Source organism: Prionailurus bengalensis, chromosome E2, assembly GCF_016509475.1.
Source record: "Prionailurus bengalensis isolate Pbe53 chromosome E2, Fcat_Pben_1.1_paternal_pri, whole genome shotgun sequence".
In the NCBI taxonomy this organism is placed as follows: domain Eukaryota; kingdom Metazoa; phylum Chordata; class Mammalia; order Carnivora; family Felidae; genus Prionailurus; species Prionailurus bengalensis.
The window spans coordinates 28886085-28900594 of NC_057352.1; the positions used below are offsets into that span (position 1 = coordinate 28886085).

Here is a 14510-nt window from a genome sequence, read left to right on the forward strand (position 1 = left end):
CCATGAAGGATTTGTGGTCAGAATTGCAACAGGGGAACTTCCAAGGTTTTTCACGTTAAGGAACATTCTGGTAAAGCTTGGGCTATGTCTTGGCATACCTACCTACCGCCTGGAGCTGGGAATCTCCTACGCCTGTCCCTTTCTTTATGGGAATATGGGTCAGTGATCCAGGTGGTGGATCTCCAGAGCCTTGGAAGGGCAGGGTCTTGTGTAGAGACGTGTGTCGGGATGCTGGTCACGGAGTTCAGAATCTTGAATTGAAGGGCCAGGGCTGAAGGTTGGAGTGTCAGGACACCTAAGTTCTCCTCTTGCCTCTGCTGTCACAGCTGTTCTTTCTCTGCTCAGCCTCATCTACACAATGAATGAGGGCACAGTGGCCTCGCACTTGACCAAATAGTCTCCTTTTTTGGTGTGTGTGGTAAAAGGCACATAACATAAAATGTACCATGACAACCATTAAAAAAATTGTTTTATGTTTATTTATTTTTGAGAAAGAGAGACAGAGTATCAGTGGAGGAAGGCCAGAGAGAGAGACAGAGAGAGAGAGAGAGACAGAGAGACAGAGAGAGACAGAGACAGAGACAGAGACAGAATCCGAAGCAGGCTCCAGGCTCTGAGCTGTCAGCACAGAGCCTGACGCGGGGCTCGAACTCTTGGACCGAGAGATCATGACCTGAGCCGAAGTCAGACTCTCAACCGATAGAGCCACCCAGGGGCGCCCATGACAACCATTTTTAAGTGCACAGTTCTGTGGTATTCGATACACACACCACCATCCCCACCATCGGTCTCCAAAACTTTTTCATCTTACCTAAGCAACACTCTGTCCCGATGGAACACTAACTCCCCTTTCTCACCTTCCCCTCCTCATCTCCTGGAAACCATCATTCTTTCTGTCTCTATGAATCTGACTACTCTAAGTACCTCATATGAGTAGGAACCTAGAGCATTTGTCCTGTTGTGACTCGCTAGTTTCACTTACCATAGTGCCTGTGTCTTCAAGATTCACCCATGTTGTAGCAGGTGTCAGAATTTCTTTTCTAAGGCTGAATAACATTCCATTGTACACACATTCCCCATTTTGCTTATCCATTTGTCTGCTGAAGGACACTGGGGTCGCTTCTGCATTTTGCTATGGTAAATATTGCTGCTATGAACATGGGTGTCCCAACGTCTGTTTGAGTCTCTGTGTTCACTTCTCTTGGGGAAATACCCGGAAGTAGAATTGGTGGATCATATGGTCATTCTATGTTTAATTTTTGAGGATTTTCCTACCGTCTTGCAAAGCAGCTGCACTGTTTTTACATTGCCAACAGCAATGCGCACGGCCTCCTGTTTTACCCCATCCCTACCACACTTGTTTTACTTCTCTTTTTTTTATATATTTTTGATAACAGCCATTCTAATAATATCAAGTAGCATGTCGTTGTGGTCTTGATTTGCAGTTCCCTAATGATTGGTGATGTTGAGCATCTCTTTGTGTGCTTATTGGCTATTTGCACATATTCTTTCGAGAAATAACTACTCAAGCCCTTAACTCATTTTTGAAGTCGATCGTTTAAAAACTTTTTTTAACGTCTATTCATTTTTGAGAGATAGAGAGAGACAGAGGGCGAGGCGGGGAGGGGCAGAGACGTGAGGGAGACACAGAATCCGAAGCAAGCTCCAGGGTCTGAGCTGTCAGCACAGGGCCCGACACGGGGCTCGAACCCACGGACCGCGAGATCATGACCTGAGCCGAAGTCTGACGCTTAACCGACTGAGCCACCCAGGTGCCCCCAAAGTGGATTGTTTTAAAGAAATAAATTGGATTGTTTATTTCTAGCTTGGTTTTAATCTCCTATGAGGGCCCCAAAGGACAGGTGCTGAGGAAGGGTAATTTTTTTTTCCAGCCTTACTGAGGTATAATTGACAACAAATGTAAGATATTTAAAGTGTACAACATGATGATTTGATATGTGTGTACTGTGAAAAGATCCCCACCATCAAGTTAATTCATAGGTCCATCACCTCACATGGTCACCTGTGCATGTGTGTGTCTGTGCATGTGTGTATGAGAATGGTTAAGATCTCCTTTCTTGGCAAATTTCAGATATATTACACAGTTTGATCAACTAGAACCACCATGCTATACATTAGATCCTCGGAACTTGCTCATCTTAATGACCAAAAGTTTATGCCTTCTCACTAACATTCATGTTTTCTCTATCCATTTACCTGTTGACTGATGCCTATGTTACCTCCGTGTCTTGGCTACTGTGAATCACGCTTTAGTGAACATGGGAGTGCAGATATCCCTTCCAGATAGTGATTTCGTTTCCTTTGGGTAGGTACACAGAAGTGGGATTGCTGGATTATAGGGTAGTTCTATTTTTCATTGCTTGAGGAACCTCCGTATTGTTTTCCAGAGCGGCTGCGCCATTCACATTCCCACCCACAGTGCACAAGGGTTCGGAAGGGTAATTTTTGACGGAAGAAGGAATGTAGATAAAAAGGCTCAAGGCTGAAACGCATCCCCCCACCCCCCACCCCTCATCGTCAGTTTTGCTTTCTGCGGTATCAGTTACTCGCGGTCAACCACGTTCTGCAAGCAAATGGTCCTCCTCCTGACATGTCACAGGAAGGTCGATAGTTAGCCTAACACTAGCTCACAATGCCTACATCAGTCACCTCACTTCTTCTCATCAGTAGGCATTTTATCATCTCACATCATCACAGGAAGGGTGAGAACCCAGCACAATAGATATTTTGAGAGAGAGAGAGAGAGAGCACCTTCACATAACTTTTATTACAGTAAACTGTTATAATTGTTCTATTTGATCATTAGTTATGGTTGCTAATCTCTTACTGTGCCTAACTTCTATTTTTTTTCATGTTTATTTATTTTTGAAGAAGAGAGAGAGAGAGAGAGAGCATGAGGGGCAGAGAGAGAGGGAGACACAGAATCGGAAGCAGGCTCCAGGCTTCGAGCTGGCAGCACAGAGCCTGACGTGGGGCTCGAACTCACAAGCTGTGAGATCATGACCTGAGCCGAAGTCAGACACCCAACTGAGTACGTAGGGTTCGGTATCTCCACGGTTCCGGGCGTCCACGGGGGGTCTTGGAACATCTTCCCCGTGGATAAGGGGCGACTCTTATACTGAGTCTGGTTTCCCTCTTCATCTGGGTTCTTTCTCCAGTGCTCTCTTCACTGTGGCTGCCGCGGTGGTGGCTTCCTTCCTGGCTTTCCAGTGGTCTCCTCTCCCACCCAACCCCAGTGGCTTCAGGGCCGCCTCAGGGGTCGCCAAGATAGACGGAGCCGCGCTTGGAGGAAAAACTTCACGGCACACTCTGCGAAGCGAGTCTCTTTCCCCAACCGTCCAACTTAAATCCGGGGCCTGGCTCTCACTGGACTCCTCTAGAAGCAGGAGGTGGAGACTCAGGCCCCCCTGCTTTCTGCACGAGGCTGCTGTGGCCACAAGAGATAGAGGCCCTCAAGTGACCTCAATAAAATCTCGTGACGCTCTAAGAATAGGAACGGTCGCTGCTCTGCTGAGTGCCTTGGGACAGGAAGGGCATTCAGGGTGCCAGGTAGCTGTCCCATAGGGCTGTCTGTCTGTCCCCTCAGCATGGGGCCCAGGCTCCTCAGCCCAGAAGAAATACCCTGAAGGCGACTCTCCTGCTCTTCGCGGACTTTCCCCTCATGCCCCCAGTCCAGAGCAGGGACTCAGATTGGCTCCGTGTACCAGGCCTCGACCAGATCCATATGACCCTGTCTGCTCTTGGCCCTGGGTCCCTTGCTCCGTCCCCAGCCGGAGTGGCCCCAGCCGCTCTGGCGCATGGGAAGCCCCGGCCACCATCTCTTGTCATCGCATCTCTTGGCACCACTAGCTATCTCGGCGACCCTGGGGGCAAAGCTCGGGCTGTGGCATGGCCTCCTCTGTACTTGCCCAGGTGGGGAAGGGAGCAGCTCCCGCGCGGATCCAACGGTGCCCACGGAGGCGCTGGCAGCTGCCTGGAGGGGCCGAGTGGCACACGGAAGAGGCAAACCTGGACGAGTGAGAGTCAGGAGGCAGAAGTTTCCCACCGTCCTCGCTTCCACAGACTTTTCTGAGATGGGTCTTCTTCCACGGGTCCTCTGTGAAGATGTCACTCCGCTGGATTTTTCAGGAAGCCGGGACCAGCTAGGTCACGCTCACGTTTGAATTTTGCTTTCCTTCTGCCCCTCTGGGTTCCCTTCCCTCTGCGGGAAGTTTACTGGACGTGCACTCGGGATCCCGGCCTGTGGACCAGCAGGTGAGACTCAAGGAGAAGTGGGGGGTGATGCAGTCTCAGTGGGAGACCCGAGGCTGGTGGCACCCTTCGGAGTTGTCCTGAGTCGGGGTGAGTGAGGGACAGGGCCTCTCTGCCCCTCTGCTGATCAGCCAGTGATGGGGCTGCTCCCGGAAGGGGGTGTAACCAGGGGACAGGGGACTTCAGGAGAGCAATTCCTAAGAGGGCGGGCAGTTGGGGGCCACCTGCCCCCCGCACTCCCAGAGCTGGGGAGTAAGTTCTCCACTTCCGAAGGGGGATCCACTCACCCCCCTTCCCGGCTTCACTTACCCTTGCCCGTCATTCTTGCTTCCCCGGGATTGTGTCTGTCAGTCAACGTTAGCAGGTAAGCTTTGACGCAGGCTCAGCTTTCTGGGGAATCTGGGCTCGGACACCCACTAGTCCCCCTTTTTGGGAGATCTTTGTGTTGCGATGTACCACAGACTATTTGCTAGTCTGTGGGATAGCTTTCCTTAGGTCAGGTGATCGACCCTCGACCAATTGTCTCTGGTCAGAGGCAGGGTGAGACAGACGTCAGCTACCTGTGCTCCAGGGACGGTGCGTCCCCTCTTCCCTCAGCAGGGGACTGTGAGGGGGATGGTCTCCAGGACTGACGCATCCACTACACCTGCGTGTCTGCTATTTAATGGGCCTCGACTGGGCAGGAGACAGGCAGTGCAGGGCAACAGACAAGGATTCTGTCCAGGTGGCTCACAGTCCAAGTGGGGTCACCCAGCTTTTCCTCTCAGAGCCCTTGGGGACGACCCCAAGCAGAGGCGGAGGCCAACACTCTTGACTGCCCTCCCCCATCAGCCGTTCCCTCCTACCCTCGCGGTCTCAGGGGGTGAACTGTGAATGTTCTAACCCCATTAGTGTGGCCCATGATCGGTTTGAGTCTGGGCGTGGGACTCAGCTCAGTCCCAAAAGTTAGATCTGGAAAAGGATTTCCTCCCCAATGAAACGCCGCACACCAGAGGAAATTACTCTTTTTACCAAACTGCACGTGACTGCCTGAAAACACAAGGACATCGTGGCCGTGCGGGATGCGGTGACGGCGGCATCTTTGATGATGTCACCGAGCCACGGAACTGGCCCGCCCTGCAAATGGCTCCACTCTGGGCTTGTGGTTATACGAGGTGTCAACATCCTTATCGGTGTAGCGACCAAGAGTGACGCCTCTGAAGCCTAGCTACCTGCCACTCATTAGGTGTGTGACCCCGGGCGAGATGCTTAACCTCTCTTGCCTCAGTTTCCTCGTCTGTAATGAGTGTAGAATAAGATCCACCTTGTAAGGCTGCTGGGAGGTGTAAATGGGTTTGCATGTGTGAAGCGATTATTATAGCATCTAGCACCCAGGAAGTGGTATATTAGTGTTGTTATTTAGGCCCCCTTTAAGGACAGACCTAAGTTAACAGGTAGACAGAATTGGATTAATCACAAGCCTTGGTTTATGACATGCCACTGGTATATTTATTAATATAACGAACATCCAGGAACCCGTCGCTCAACTCAAAACTCAAGAACTCGAATATTGCCCATTGTAGTTACTCCCTGGTATGTGTTTCTCTCTCAAACTAGCCCCCTGATCACCCCACCCCGGAGCCCCCCTGTTGAGTAGTGCCCTGAATTTTATATTTATTATTCCTGTGTGTGTGTGTGTGTGTGTGTGTGTGTGTGTGGTTTTGTCCGATATAAATGTACGGCCAAACAGTACGTTACTTTGTTTTGCCTGCTTTTAGGCATCATAAAAGGGTACATGCGGCATGGTCTTCTGGGAATTTTTCTTTCCATGGAGATGCTTTTATTTGGGGTGTCTGCTTCTCACAGCCAAAGGAATCCAATCCCATAGCACCTTCTCAAAGGGAGAAAGAAAGGCCCACTTTCAACGGACAAGAAACAACAGTTAGATCTTCTCTTCTTTCTCGATTCCTGCACTTAATTTGGCCGTGGAAGTGTGCTCGCCCTCATAAGGGTCCTTCCAAAAGTGCCTTTCTTCTGAACTAGTGTGTGAGGGCATTCCTGTCCTGCGGGCCGGCTGCCCTGCTGTGCAAAGAGTCCAGGTATGAAGCCCCAGAGATGCTACTGCTTGGAGCCCTGGTCCCCGTGTGGAGATGCTGCGGCCCCTGTGGAATTTTTCTGATGCCTTTGAATCCCCACCGGGATTCATTTTCCCTTTTCCATCCCAAATACGGGCTAGGGCCCTGGAAGGCGTGGGAGAACTAATTTGAGGCAAGCATAAACACTTCCATGCCAGTGGAACCCCGGCCAGCAGGAATTTCAAGCCATCGGAGAAGTCTGCCAGCCTCTGGCTGGACTTTGGCTGGGACCCTCTGCTGTAGCTACTTTTAGCTGGGAACATTTTTTCCCAGACTCTTGAAGGCCACACTTGAAGGATGATGATTTACTCACCAAAGACCCCAAACTGACCAGGGGCATTTCTATATCAAGTTAGCCATTTACATGCCTGCCTCCCCAGTTTCCCCATTCTGGGTGGTGGAACCTACTTGTTAAGACCCAGAGCTCAGGAGGCAAACAAACCTGGTTCTACCCCTGGGTCTACCTACCTCTTATTGACTTTGGGCCAGTGACCTAACATGTCTGAGTCTGTCTGTTTCTTCATCTGGAAAACAGAGATGATGATGATGATAATAATAATAAGATACCTACTTTAAGAGTGGTGAGAATTAAGTGAGGTAATAATGTATATGAATATACTTGCACCTAATAATGTTTGTATCAGTCAGTCCAGGTGAAATTATGCTGCAGTAACAAACATCCCCCAAAGCTCAGTAGCTTAACACAACAGAAGTTTTTTTTTTCTTTTTAATGCTTATTTATTTTTGAAAGAGAGAATATGAGTGGGGGAGGGACAGAGCCGAGGGGGACAGATGATCTGAAGTGGGCTCTGCACTGACAACAGCCCAATTCGGGGCTCAAACTCACAAACTGTGAGATCATGACCTGAGCCAATGTTGGATGCGCAACAGACTGAGTTTATTTTTCACTCTTATAAGGTTTGCTGTAGACCTAGGCCACTCCCCAGGGCAGCTTTCCCCCATGCGTGTGATACATGATCCAGAAGATCAAATTCTGGTTCCCCCATTTCAACAAGAAGCCCCCATGTTCACTGTGGCAGGGGAAGAGTTTAGCTAAAGAATTGGGAAGAGCCCTTTTGCCCTCAATTAATTGCACAGAACTACTTACATGGCTTCATCTAACAACAAGGACATTGGGATATACAGTTTTCTGTATGTTTGGGGAGGAAAAGTGAACCAGGTACCGGGGAGAACTCAGTGTCTCCCACAGTGTTCAATAAACATTAGTTTCCTGCCTTTATTTTCTACCCTCAAAGAGTTTAGAACCTGTTCAAGGTGACAAGGCATAGATAGATGAAAAGATAAACATATTTTCTTAGTTCCTTAGAAGCATGAGGTCCTTTGCATTTTGTAGAAGGCTTTTCAGCCTCATTTCCATAGTCTCCCGGGGAGGATTTTTCCTGCCGGTGTATGAGAAGGAAGACGGGGAATGGCGTGTGGGAGGCCCATGTAGGGACTGGACGGGCAAGCGTCAGAACCATCTGGTTTTGCGGAGGAAATCCAAGTGCACCAAGCCTCCCAGGAGGGCAGAACTTGAGGCTGGTAACTCAGTAGCTGTCTGTGGACGGACAGAAGGACAGACCGTGAGCCAGGCATCAAGCCAGTGCTATACGTACTGTCAGTCATGTAGTTACTATGAGTACCCCAATTTTACAGATGAGGAAACTGAGGCTCAGAGAGGTGAACCATCTTGCCAAAGACATGCAGCGATGGCACAAGGGAGGAGGGATGGGGGGGGGCGGGGATCCGGAAAGTCTCTGGGCTGAGGAGTGGGTCAGGGATGCCTGGGTCCTCCCTCGTTCTTTCTGCACGGGCTCCGGCTGAGCAGGCAAGACAGGGGGCGTTGTCTGCAAATTGCCAAATGTGAAACACGCAAGAGGCTCTTTGCAAAAATCCAAAGCGCTCGCGGGAATTTTTTCACAAAAAATAAGATGAGACTTTTCAGTATAGAAGCAGCCAGCGGCTCCTTTTTGGATAGAAGGGAGTTGGGGGAGGGAGGGGGATTCTGCAGAGTGAGGGAGGGCACTCTTCTCCACGTTGGGGCCTTAAGCTGGTGGAGATCTGAATCAAAGTGTCCTTCCCTTGTAAGATGGGGACACTGAGGCTGAGAGCAGGGAAAGGTTTGTTCAGGGTCACACAACCAGGAAGTGGCAGAGACAGGTGGGAACTCGGGTCTCCGGATGCCTGTCCCTCCCGCCACCCCCTCCACGGCTGCCTCGCGGGGCAGAGCGAAATGGAGGTCAGAGGGCACAAAGTCAACACCGAGCCCTGTGTGCAGGCAGGACGTGGGACCTCTCCTGAGGCCTGGTCTATCCCCGCAAACCTGGCAACGTCCCAGAGAGGAAGGGAGCAGGGAGGTGACACCCCCATCATACCTCAGTCCCCTAAAGTATCTCGTTTTCCATAAGGGTGATCAGCAATCTGTTGCCGTGACATTGTTGTTATTTTTTTTTAGGATTCTGATACGAGGGCAGAAAAATCAAGACCAGGAGGCATCAAAAGGGGATCAAACGGGGGATACCCTTATTTTTTTCTGCCTTGACCAGGGAAGCAGGCCTCCTAGCCAGCTGGGCCCCGGCCTTCCCAGACTCCCCCTCCTGACCTTAAACTACAGCTCACGCCCTAGTATGTGTGTGTGCCTTGCTCCCCACATCCTGAACTTGGTTTTGCCGGGAACTGGGGTGTGGAATGTTTCAAACGTGGATGGGCTGCCCGGTGTGGCATGCTGTGGGTGGTGTCCCAGGGGGGATGGGAGGGCTCCCCCCCCCCTTTTGGCTTGTGTTTGGCTAACGGGTCGTGGCACCCACGGATCAGTCAAGCCGTTCATTCCCTGCTTCTCTCCCTGCCAGGCCTCAGCTCCTACCTGGCGGCCTCTCCAGAGCTCACCCCTTCTGGGTTCTGGTACCCGCTCCGAATCCTAGTGCTTTCGGGCCTCGCTGGGGTAACCGCCCACCACTAGTGCTCGGTCCTCTCAGGGTGCCTCGCGGCCCACGTCCGTTCCCCTTCCCGCGTGCATGGCCCCGTCACAAAGTCCCCTCGCCGTGCCTCTGGGAGATGCCATCTGTTTGCCGCCGGGGCCTGGACTGACCCAGGCAGAAGGGGTAGGACGTCCACCCCCGCGGCCCCCGTCTTTCCCGGAGGCCGCGGTTCCCAGGTCCTACCGCTCTGCCTGGCGGTCCCGGCATTTCCGACAGCCCGGCCCCTCCGCGTGCCAGGCCCGCGCCGAGCTCCCGCCAGCCTTATTTATTTATTGAACAAGATGCAAGCACGGTTTCCTTTTGTGTCTAATGTGTCAGCGTTTCAGCAGATTCTGACTTCAAGGCGGGGATTTTGTTGACAATAATGAGATCACCCAGACAATTACCGTTTGATTTTTCCGTTTGCCAGAGAGGGGAAGATTAAAGAAAAGTTAAGAAGCTTTGGCTGTTTCCTGTTATCCATTTGCGGGGAGGGGTGGGGGTGGGGCGGAGGGTTGGGAAGAAGAGAAAATCTAACCGCTTAGAAATGTCCACGTCGGGAGGCGCTCAGCTGTCTGCACGCGGCAGGCTTCGCGCGTCGGTGAGGGCGCCCACGTGGGACGATCCGAGAGGCGCCCGAAGCTCCTCTCTTCCCAGGTTCTTCCTCACCTCAGGCCACAGGATCTGAAAGCGCACCAGCTCCAATATCCGTTCCTGCAGCTTACATCCTGGAGTGAGACACGGGGGACTGGGATTCAACACACATGTATCATCATCATTATTATTAGGGATAGAAATATTATTGTTTCGGTTCAGCCCTAACTTGTTGGCATGGGGTTGGCTTTACTCCTCCGGCCTCAGTTCCCCCTGTGAGGGATGAATGAGAGGATCCAGACCCCCTTTGGCCCTGACTTCCACCGCCCGGTGCTTCCCCCTGATTTGGGTGGCCAGAGTTTTCGGATGGGGAGACCCTGGGAAGAGCGTGCATGGGTGCTGAAGGAGGAGAGGGTGCTGAAGGCACAAGTAGGGACTGGAAGCTTCTCGGCTCCCGTCACGCGTTCCTAATGAGACCTCAGCCCCAGGAGGCCAGGCCTCGGCTGGGGGCATTCAGAGCGTGTCCCATGGTCTTCCTAGGGGAGGAACGGTGCTGGGCAACTTAGGCAAGCTGGAGAATCTTCTCCCTCCTTCCATCCTCCATGTGGGGTTCCTAGTGGGGCCCCTCCTGTGAACCAACCTCGCTGGCAGACATCATCTGGCTTCTATGCTCAGAAAGACCATCTAGAAAATGACTCTACCTCTGGAAATGTTCTCACGGCCTCTTCTACACCTTACACCTCTTTCTAGAACATCACAGAGGCTCTCACCCCCAGTGGGTTCTGCCTTTCCCTCTACCTATCACCTTCCCTCTCCCTCCCTTCCAGCTCTCTGCCCCCTGCTGTGCGTGAACGTGTCACCGTCTGCTCCTGCCAGGTTGTCACTCTATTGGTCTGTCCAGGTGCTGGCACTTTCAAACAACCTGCTAGGTACAGTGTGTTGGAAGGTGATCACTGGGACAACACAGTTTGTCACCGAAAAGAGAAAAAAAAGAAGAGAGAGAAATCACAGCGGGGTGAAGGGACTCAGAAACTTTAAGCAAAAAGAATGCTAGACAAATGGGAGAACTGAGGCCCAAAGAAAGGGGTGGCTCCTCAATGTAGTGCTTCCTCTAAGGCTTGCGTCCCCCACGGCAAGATAAAGCAAGCCGAGGCAGTTTACTGAGTTTTGTTTTGGTTTTTTTCTTTTTGAAGTAGGGTTCACTCCCAGTGCGGAGCCCAGTGCAGGGCTTGAACTCGTGACCCTGAGATCAAGGCCTGAGCTGAGATTAAGAGTCGGACACTTAACCGACTGAGACATCCGGGCGCCCCTGAGTTTTTCATAAAGCTTTTTCTTCTGAGAGTTAGTCCTTCCTACTTTTGTTGTTTAAATATCCACTCTTTTATGACATTGTGGTGATAACGCATAGTTGCTGATTTTCTTTTTAAATATCCTTTTGCATGGGGGCACCTGGGTGGCTCAGTCAGTTAAGCATCTGACTCTTGATTTTGGCTCCGGTCATGATCTCACGGTTCGTGGGATTGATTGCCGTGTCGGGTTCTGGGCTCACAGAGCAGAGCCTGCTTGGGATTCTCTCTCTCCCTCTCTCTCTCTCCCCCCCCCCCCCACCTGCTTATGCACGGTCATCTCTCTCTCTCTCTCAAAATACATAAATAAATATTAAAAAAATCCTTGCTTGGCATAAGACACAAATTTTAAAAATTGGCAATATCAAATTGATAAGCCAGATTTGGGTGAAATTTGACTGTTGCCTGATGGCCAATGTCTGGGAACGTGTGCCTCCTAGCATCAGGAGAAGGCACAGGCCAGCGTTTGTTACACTCCTCTCCTGGTGGAGAGCTCCCTACCTCCCCTGGGAGGTGGTTCTGAGGAGCACAGACTTAGGGAAGCCAAGGCTCACAGCACCCCACTGGCCTGGGCCAGAGCCCTACTGTGGGAGGGAGGTCACAGTCAGGTCCTTGCCACATTGGTTCCTGAGGCCTTATGTTGCTGTGGGCCAGAAAACGCAGGCCAAGGTTTCTCCTGCCCAATCAGCGATTATGGGTGATGTTTCACTTTCTTTACTGTTTTCACTTTTGTCTGAATTTTTACAGGCAGCAGAATAACTTTTATAGCCACCTCCAACAAATCCTCTCTACATTGGAGAAATACAAGCCCGCAAACCTTTGTCTTCCATTTTCCTTTTTTTAAAAAATTTTTTGTAATGTTTTTATTTATTTTTGAGACAGAGACAGAACATGAGCAGGGGAGGGGCAGAGAGAGGGGGAGACACAGAATCTGAAGCAGGCTCCAGGCTTAGAGCTGTCAGCCCAGAGTCCGACGCGGGGCTCGAACTCACAGACCGTGAGATCATGACCTGAGCTGAAGTCGGACGCTTAACCGACTGAGCCACCCAGGCGCCCCTGTCCTCCATTTTCTTAAAGTTTATTTATTTATTTGGAGAGAGAGTGAGCAAGCAAGCATGCGTGGGGGAAGGGCAGAGAGAGAGAGGGAGAGGGAATCTCAAGCAGGCTCCGCTCAGCACAGAGCCGGACTCGGGGCTCGAACTCATGAACCATGAGATCATGACCTGAGTCAAGATCAAGAGTTGGACGCTTAACCGACTGGGCTACCCAGGCACCCTTGTCGTCCAATTTTAAAGTCATAATTGCTCATGGCACTAAATTGGAACACCCAGGGAAGGACAATGAGAATGTCTGCCTCCCACGAGAGAGTGATGGCCAACATTTTGGGTCCTTCCTTTCCATCCTAGGACCATGCAGAAACAGAGGACACAATTGGCTGTTCCCTCTTGGGGTTCCTCTCTCTTCCACACGACCCACCCGTTCCCTCTAACCTCCCCAGACGCTGATGCCAGCCCAGTAGGAGCTCCCCTGATAAATGTTTGTGGAGCTGAATGAAAAGGCAGTGGAGAAGAGCCAGCCCCTGAGAGGTGGGCCTCCACTCCCAGGCCCCCCGGAGAGCTCTTTCGGCCAGACTTTGACAGGCAGGGGTTTGTTTCTTCATGTTGGTTAGCTCAGAACGGAGTTAAGACTCCTAATCATCTCAAATGACCTGAAATGGTTTCCCAAGCAACCTGGGTAGACCCTGGGGGGTCCAGAGGGCATGCAGGGGCCCTGGGCCTCTGAGGCTGGAGGCCTGCCCGCCCCTGCTCTGCCTGACACAGATTCCAGAAGGGCAGCAGATGCCTGATGCCGAAAGCCTGGGGAGAGTGAGCGTGTGTGTGCCGGGGTGTGTGGAGCGGGGGGCTGGGAGGGGAGCAGGGGTCTCGCTTGGGCCTGGGGCATTGTCTCCAGGGGCAGGGAGAGGAAGTGGCCTGGGGGCATCGCTGGGGACAGCGATGAGTGAGAAGAATGGGGTCATTCTTCCAGAAAGCTGAGCGCTCAGAGCTGGGGTAACTCCCCAAGGGCAGGGGGTCCTGGCTGCTGTTTGCCCAGAGCAGGATGGTCTGGGGATCAGTGCCAAAGCATGGCTGGAGGGTTCCCCGTGGGAGTGGCTAGTCCCAAAGGGGAGGGAGAGCTGGTGCTGGCCCACCATGCAGTCCTGGGATCTGGGGCTTTAGGACGGGGAAGGCCTTCCCGTCATCCACAGTGTGGGGAAACCAATGCCCAGAGAGGAGCAGGGACTCTCCTGAGCTCCCTTAGTGAGTTAGCGGCAGAGCCGGGACCTTAATCCAGAGGACTCTGGGGACTGGGGTTTGAGACCCAGGTTGGTCACTTAGTAGGTGCATGTATGAGCCCTGGGGCCTCAGCTACTCCGTCTGAAAAATACAGCTCCCCACGGAGCTCGTGCAGGAGGCTGGCTAACATGTCATGGACAGTTTTTAGCTGCTATTTATAACCGACTCTTAAATCTAGTCTCCGGGCTCCTGCTGGATCCTCAAGGCCCCTTACAGCCTGCTCCTGGCTCCTCTGTTCAGCTACTTGAGGACACCTGTTCTTGCTCTGTTCTCCGTGTTTGGCCCCCCGGTGCCCAGACGAGGATGAGCCCAGGTCCCCGTTCTCTCCTACATTCCTTGAGGTTATCCTTTAAGAACAGATGGCTGGGACAAAGGCCTTTCTCCCAGTTCCGGGCACGGCCGATCGGCAAAGGAGACAGGGAGCACAGCTTCCCAGGAACCCGTCTGACGTGTCCCCTGGGTTACTGGCTGCCGAGAATGGGGGTGGCCTCCGCAAGGCGACCGGCGTCTCTGTGCACCAACCACGTATGTGCCTGATGTGTGATAATCATTTAAGCCTCACAAAAGGCCTGTGATGTTCACGGTATCTGTTACCGTTTTGCAGATGAGGAAACTGAGGTCCAGTGGGCCAGAATCACTTTGCTTTGGACGTTCTGCCTCCGTGTGGCCTAAATCCTCCAGGCCAGGAGCTCGAGCTCTGTCCTGCTCCTCGCCGTGACCGGGTACCTCAGGGGCAGGGCTGGGTGCCCTCTGGCTTGGGAGCTGGGCAGGCTTTTGGCTGGCAGCAACTCTGTGGGTTCCCAGTTAGGAGGCGACGGGGAAGCCAGGGCATTTCCTGGGTGCACATCCTAGCCTTCTCGGCGCAGGAGGCCTGCCTGCGGCCCAGGGGAGTGA

The 14510-nt window shown here is 52.2% G+C and overlaps 1 long non-coding RNA gene across 1 annotated transcript; it reads right to left on the reverse strand.

Moving 5' to 3' along the window:
- Nucleotides 1-7265: 7265 nt before the first annotated feature.
- On the reverse strand, nucleotides 7266-9796 carry LOC122494187. The gene is made up of 2 exons (XR_006300116.1): nucleotides 9250-9796; nucleotides 7266-7944 (listed from the first exon to the last, which is right to left on the reverse strand). It is a non-coding gene; the product is annotated as an uncharacterized LOC122494187 (long non-coding RNA).
- Between the last annotated feature and the right edge of the window lie 4714 nt (nucleotides 9797-14510).